Source organism: Heloderma suspectum, chromosome 3, assembly GCF_057233095.1.
Source record: "Heloderma suspectum isolate Gila_16-S chromosome 3, 16-S_ref, whole genome shotgun sequence".
NCBI lineage: Eukaryota > Metazoa > Chordata > Lepidosauria > Squamata > Helodermatidae > Heloderma > Heloderma suspectum.
In genome coordinates, this window is record NC_139460.1 from 129,380,239 (window position 1) to 129,387,986 (window position 7,748).

Below are 7,748 nucleotides of genomic sequence, written 5' to 3' on the forward strand. Positions count from 1 at the left end.
CCAGGTAAGAACAGTCCTGCAAGGGACCTGCTTTGTCTAGTGTGCCTTTCTTCTCACCACTTACTCCTTTCCCTTTGCAAAGGCAAGGGTTTTCTACTTGGGAAGGAGGGGCCATGCTTCACCCTGTGGTTTTTTTTTCCTTCCAAGTATTTCTGACAAATGCTCATAAAACCCCTTGAGGGTTAAAAAAAAAAATTCAACAGGTAGCATGGCCACCTAAGAATCATCCCAAAAGAGATCAAAATAGAGTTCAATAGAAATGCAGCACATCTCACACTAGTGAGGAAGACTGTGACCAGGTGACCTGTGTCCCTGCTCAGTCTGCTGTCCAGGTGCTGTTGATGGGCAACTTCAAGGCCCGGCTCGCCCTTCTGATGGTTCTTTCACTTTAAACTGGACTTGGACTGGACAGCCTTCGAATAAGGGACTGTCCTCTGGCAGCCCTACAAATAGAGGACTGTTGTCTAGAAGGCCACCCTGTAAAGAGGGCCTCTCAAAATACCCAAGCAGTTTTTGAGCTACGCAGGGGGAGGGGGTTTGCTCATCAATACTTCAAATGTCTGCCCTTTTCAACAACATAAGAAGAGCCCCACTGGATCAGACCAAAGACTTTTCTAGTCCAACATTCTAGTTCCTGCAGTGGCCAACCAGATGCCCATGGGAAGCCCGCAAGCGTGGCATGAGCACAACAGCACCCTCCCATACATTATCCTGCAGGTATAGCCATTATTCATGACTAGTAGCCATTGACAGCCCCATCTGCCATGAATTTGTCCAATCCCCTTTTACAATGCTAGCATGACAGGGAAAAGTCTAGCTTAAAATCACCTTCCTGGCATGCTGGTCTTGTATGTATTGTGAGTATAGCATACGTGGGAGAGCGTTCAGACTTTTAATCTCCCCAGTTACCATCTGAAGCGGTACACATCAGCAACAGATACATCATCCAGGACTTTGGCTCATCTTGTTTCCAATGTGACGTATCACCAATTAATTATCTGCTTGACTATAGAGTATGGTATGAAATGCTTTATCCAAACCATAGCTTTGTATAAACACCTAGCGCTGTGCGGATTCAGTGTGCATCTCTCATGTAACCCGTCGTGTAGCCAGTGTCGACGTAAGTCTCAGTAAATTGCTGTCATTTAAGCATTTGTCCGACTAACTTCATGTTGTGCGCATGTGTCCACCCCAAGGCAATCCACATTTGGATAGATTCGGTTTTACTGTACTCGGAGCTGGGCCAGACTGTATCGAGTATGTGCACATCCTCTTGAAACTCATGACATGGGCACTTGCGATGTGGTAAGACTCTGTGGCTCGATTCATGCATTCTCCCTGGCAGGGGCTTCTGGGAGCTGAAGTCCAAAATATCTGGACATCTGTCTCCTGCCTATCCCTACTCTTAAAGATCTGGGTAGGGCTGTTGGCATTCTGAGGAAGGACAAGAGTGTGAAATTATTAGGACTGAGCTGAAGTCACACACACACACACACACACTTTTCACCACCCCATTCACAGATGGTAAGAATGCAGGGAGGAGAGATCTGATGGTTTTTCAGGAGTGGGTGAGAGGTCATAAAATGGGGGGGAGGGGTGATTGAAAAGTACCAGCTCACTTCCAAGTGACCACCATTTCCAGTGCCAGCTCCTGGTTTTTGACAGCCCTTGGGCAAGACACCCGCAATGGGCCCTCTCCCTTGGTGAATCTATAATAGCTCCCGCTTGCCTGACGGGCAGAGAGCCAGTGAGCAAATCAGCAGGGGCATCTCCTGCTGCTCCTTCTCACCACCACTGGTGCTGTCTGGGCCAGAGCGAGAGGCAGGTTGCAAGGGTGACAAGGAGGAGCAACTCCACAGGGCTCTTGTCAGTGGGCCCCTGCTGGGGTGTGGACCCCAGCAGGTGTCCCATTAAGTCTACCCTTGATGCCTGCCCTGGCCATTTCTCCCCAACAATGCTGTAGCATTGTTCCAAGGAGGATTCTGTGAGAAAATGGTGGCTGCCAGCTATAGTGCCATTTTTTTTACCAGAATCCTTGTATGTGATGACATAGGATCACTCAAAGAGGGCATTGTGGGGTGGAATGGCAGCTGCCACCAGCGGGAGCACTGCTGCCATTGCTGCAAAAGAGGCAGCAGCAGCAATGGTTTTTTAAAAAAACTGTCAGTTTTTTCACTTTATTTATTTATTTATGTATGTATGTATGTATTTATGTATTTATTACATTTATATCCCACCTTTTTTCCTCCTTAAGGAACCCAAGGCAGTGTACATAATCCTCCTCCTCCGTTGTATCCTCACAACAACAACCCTGTGAGGTGGGTTGGTCTGAGAGTCTGTGACTGGCCCAAAGTCACCCAGTGGCCGAGTGGGGACTAGAACCCGGATTTCCCAACACCCAGTCCAACACTCTAGCCACTACATCGCACTGGCTGTCAGACCCATTTTGCCACGCAAGTGCCCCAAAACTCAAGCCCCAAAATTTTTATGGGAGGCCTTTCAGCTCAGCCTCAGAAATTACATATTTCTCTTCACTAGCAAAGCAAATGCTGGACATCAATAGCCTCACTATGCAGAGATGTCTGACAGCTTTTACTAACAGTCAAAGGAAAGCAAAGGAGGGTAGCGGCATGGCTTTATCTTGGTGAAATGTTGCTCTTTGACCTTTCATATACCAAAATGAATACTTACTATCAAATGGAACAGTATCAGATCAAACACCAAAGCAAAATACAGCCCCTTTTGCTAGTCACAAGGATTGCCTCGAAGGTAACACTCTTAAGGTGCAACCATACGCATGTTTAGACAGAAAAGGTCCTACTACTTCCAGCATTCCCCAGCCAACAGGGCTGGCTGGAGAATGCTGGGAGTTGTAGGACTTTTTTCTGTTTAAACACGTATAGGGCTGTGCCCTTAAAGAGGGTGACTGATGGCTTCAACCATGGTTGGTTGAATATTGGCTAAACCTTGATGTGTAATTAAGTTGCTTGGGATCCACACAGCTGCATTTTGGGTTCAAGTCAGTTCCTTCAGTGCTTCCTCACTGAAGTGAGTTCCTCACTGTCCAAATACGTGGGGGTACTTCACCTAGTTCATAATCTGACTGTGCATCTGCTTGTACAAACCACTGGCTTTCCATGCTCACTCTTGAGTGAATTAGGCAAAGAGAAAAACACATTATTGCCTTTCCCCAGGATAGTACCTCTAGTACCACTTGTGCCCAAAACTGGAAGGCAAGTGTCTCCGCATTCTCTAGTGGCCAAACTACACAGTGAGTAAAAAGTACATGATTCAACCCTTCTAGGACTATAGGGCATGAGGGGGAAATCACATGTCTGAACACTCCACCGTATCAAGAACTTCCTGCTCATAGAAAGCTAGCCCCTCAGGGTCTTAGTGTTCTCCCAGATGTGCTAGTTTTCTATGTGTGGAAACATTCATACCTGCTATGGTCATAGGAAGTCTGCGTCAAGTGCTTTTTTGAAATATGTTGGAGGGGGAGATACAGCCAACATTAAACATTTTTCAATGACAGAGATTTCAACACACATTTAACTTATATTTGCCTTTAGAAGGACTGTGTCCTAAGTCTTCTGTTCTTGGAACCCACCTTTAAAAGCTCTAAAACTGGGTTGGGGGGAGTGTAGTGGATTACTTTTTTTTTAATTAAGGTTTGCAAAGTTATGATCTATGCCAGAAGTTTTAGCAAGCAAGTATAGGTTTTGGTACTAAAGGAAGAAACCATCAGAGGTTTTGTTGGTGTTGTTGTTTGTACTCATTCTCGCAACACAACTTTTACAAAGGTGATTCCTTATCTGTTCTCATTATATATGTATGTATTTGTGTGTGTGTGTGTGTGTGTATGCATGCTTTTGTTGAGTTCTAATCTGATATATGCATATTAGACTTTAGATTTTAATAATTTTAAAAGTTAAATTTAACATAAAAACTGTTTTATCTTGGGAGGGGGGGTTGTAAACCACACCATTAAAGGCAATTAATCTACCTCTCTGCCCTCCCTTCCACCATATGGAGTAAGTTAACTTAAAGCACAGCGCTGGCTGGGAAATGCTGAGAGTTGTAGGACTTTTTTCAGTCTAAACATTTATTTAATATTTATTTCTAGGATTGGGCCCTTAGAGAATTGTAGTTTGAATTTCATTCTCCCCATATTACAAGCTTCCCTCTCAGTGTCAGAATTAAAGGAATTCAATCACAGAATCCAGTTAATCAAAACATTCCATTGCTTTGCCTTAGCTTTGCATGCACTTTTGCTGGGCCGTGGAAAAAAGTATGCTGCAAAGAAGTGAGATGTAACAAGTAAGGGCCTAACTAGATGTTATATGGGAGAGCAGTAAGTGGATGTCCTTATGTTGTTTTGTTCTTCTAAAAACAGCGACAGTGGCTTGGGAAGAGTGATGTAACCCTCCTACCCTGACACACACATGCATACACTCCACAGCTCTGTAATCACTCACACCCAGCTGCTAATAGCCACAGAGGGGGAAAGAAACTGCCCCTTCCATTATGTTTGTATGTTTCCCCTTCTGTGCCTAATCACAGCTCTGGGGGATGATGTGGATTGGGGATGCAGTGCAAGGGGTACAGGTTAGATCTCCTCTTCCTGCAGCTCATAGCCACTCCTTTTAGGATCAGAAAATTACATTGGGAAATCCTATCACAGATCTTCCACATAACACGTGGCTTGGCCCTAAGTAGATCCAATAATGGGGTGATGAAGTTTATAAGTCAGCCTTCCTCCAACCTGGTGCCCTACAACTCCTATCATCCCCAGCCAGCATGGCCAATAGTAATTGTTCCCTTTCTATATTAAAGGGTGAACATTGCCATCCCCAGATTTTCCAGATTTCCTTTTTTATGTTCATTTCTATTTGGAGAGTTCCGGAAGTGCACTCTGAAAGCTATTCTGATTCTGACCCACCCTCTATGAGAGTGGAAAATCTAAGATGAATTGCTGCAAATGTGCTTTTCCAGGAGCCAGAGTGAAACTGTGGATATGTTCATGCATATATATTTTTCATACATTCATATTTTGCCACCTTTGCACATTTTCTAAGAGCACTTCTTCGTCAATAGCAGATTCACACATTCCTGCTCAAGTTACCATGGCTCAGCTATTATGGATCACTTTCTTGTGTTATATCAGGGAATGTCTTAACAGCAGGAAGAAAGTTCAAATGTGTTAAGCCTGACACACATTCATTTCACAGCAGAATGGCTCAGACAAGTCGGATGGGAAGCAAGCAATGCTATGCAGTGCCTTCTAGATGTTTTCTATATGGGATCCTGCTGGGTGAGTGGTCAATAGTTATTGGGCCTCCTTATTGCATCATATCGCCTATGGCTATCACTTAAAACGACTGTATAAGCATACACCATTACACTATAGCATGGCTCTTTGAGGATGAGGAGAAATATCTCATCATAGCACTGTTTGGAGCATCACCGAAAGCGGACCAAGAATCAGTCACCATTCTGATCTGTAGGCCAAATGTCAAGTCTTTGTGCCAATGATTTATGCATGTGTTTTCATAACCTAAATCCAGAGATATAGAAAGACCTGTAGTGTAAAACACTGAAACGGAATGCTTGATCTGAGTTAGATTTTCACGTGTTGGAAATTTCCAGACCTTGTGCTGAAACTGACAGTTGTTTCATCTGTGAAGTTTTCATATGTAAACATAAAACAGTTAATGAAATACCTTAAATGGTTAATGTATATCAATTAAAACTGTGGCCATGGTCCAGTCCCACCTAGGGAATAAGGGTTCCTCTAAGCTCAACAGAGATCTGTTTTCTCCTCTCCCCTCTGCCTATGTGCTTGCAGGCGGGGGGAAGTGGGGACAGGACTGGGCTTACTGAGCCTAGGACAATCCTCCATCTGTGCAGAGTGCAGACTGGATCATGTCTTCCTTAATTTTATCTATTGTTGTTTTGTTTTGTGTTTTCCCCATATGTGTGCAAGAGGGAGATTCCCTATGACTTTTGATATCTACCTATGGTTATTTCAACCAGCCTTCCCCAACCTGGCAGCCTCCAGATGTGCTGGACTGCGACTAGAATTGCAGTCCAACACATCTGGAGGCTGCCAGGTTGAGGAAGGCTGATTTCACCTATAATTCTGGTCCAAGGTGACTCCCATCTTTGGTCCAGCACTGCAGCCACCCATTGGTATTGCTGATTTATTCAGCACAAGAACACAGCAGTGTGGAAGCCCAGTTAATGGGGCAGGAAAGGGTTAGAGATAGGGAGTACAGCCCACTATAAAGCCCATAAAACAGGCCCTCCACTGCTACTGGCAGTTGCACAGTCTTGCATGGCAACTGCAGCTGAAGAGGATAGGATCAGGTGGCAAGCCTGTCCCGTACATCTTCCATGCTCAGACACCCGAGTCCAAGCCACAATCTTATTTTTGCTCTCTTTGCCCATAAGGGCTGATTATATGTGTGTGTATATTCTGAACATTATGAGAGACTGAACTGAATGTAAACTTGAAAAAAAGTTAATCAAATACTGCAACCATCAGATTTTAGCCTTTTATTTTCATAGAGTGTGAAACTATTTAATATTTGAAATATATTTAAAATAGTTGAAGTCACGGGAATAAAATGGTCAGTTATCTGTCTACTCTTCAAGCTGGTTTGATGGAGTAAAATGTTCAGCTAGTCAGTATATCATTGTAAGTCTGCTGTTTAAACAGGGTAGTAGCTCAGGATATTCTTTGTTAACAGATGTATATTTTTGTCTGTGTCAGAAATATATTTAAAAATGCTTGAATCATAAGAATCATGCTGTTGATGTATATGTTTTTTCTCTGCATGTGTAATCTGTTAACTAGTGCCCAAGGAATTCAGGGGGGGAAAGTGTCAAGTATTGTCTAGTTTTGGCTTTGTTTTTGTCCAGCTATTTAAAATATATATACATTTATTTTATTATCAAGTAATGTGTGTTGTGTATGATATATAATAGTTGGTATTGTAGAAATGAATAATTCTGCTTTGAAATATTTACAATCATCAACAGCACAGAAACAAGATATCTGCACATAGGATTCATGAGGTTAAGTATTTCATAAGTGTAAACTAACCCCACTCAGTGGTACCCTACCTTTGCCTCAACTAATAAACAGATTTCTCTTTGCTTTGGTTACTAATTCCTACAGACACTGCCTCTCTAATAGATGCCAAATATGTCAGAAGCAAGAGGCTAGCCAGTGGTAAAGGGGTTTGCTGTCAATGTTCAATTAGGATTCCACATCACTTTGAAGGAAGTGAATCTTTTGCTAATATGCTGTTCTCACCTGCCATGCACTGTAAAGAGAGAAATCTAATCAGCACGACTGACATGAGACGACCACTGTCATTAATAAGGAAGCCTGTAATAAGCTGCTCATGCCAACCAACCAATAACTTTCTGCTGGCTTTGCCTCCTGACTCTTAGACTTATACACACATACCATCCACATACCATCCAATGTATATATCCTGATATAAAGGTTAGGAAAAGGTGAGAATTGGAATCGGGGCTAGCTTAAGAGGCACGGGCCTCACATATCTCTCAGGTGGCCACCTATGAATCATCAAAAAGAGGAAATACATCACCAAAAAAGAGGACACTAATTTGCATAAAATGTACATATGCTAATTGATATGTAGAGATACAATTTGGAAATGATTATTATAATTTAAATAGAAATGGAGAGCACATCTCCTCATGGAAGGCTGTGT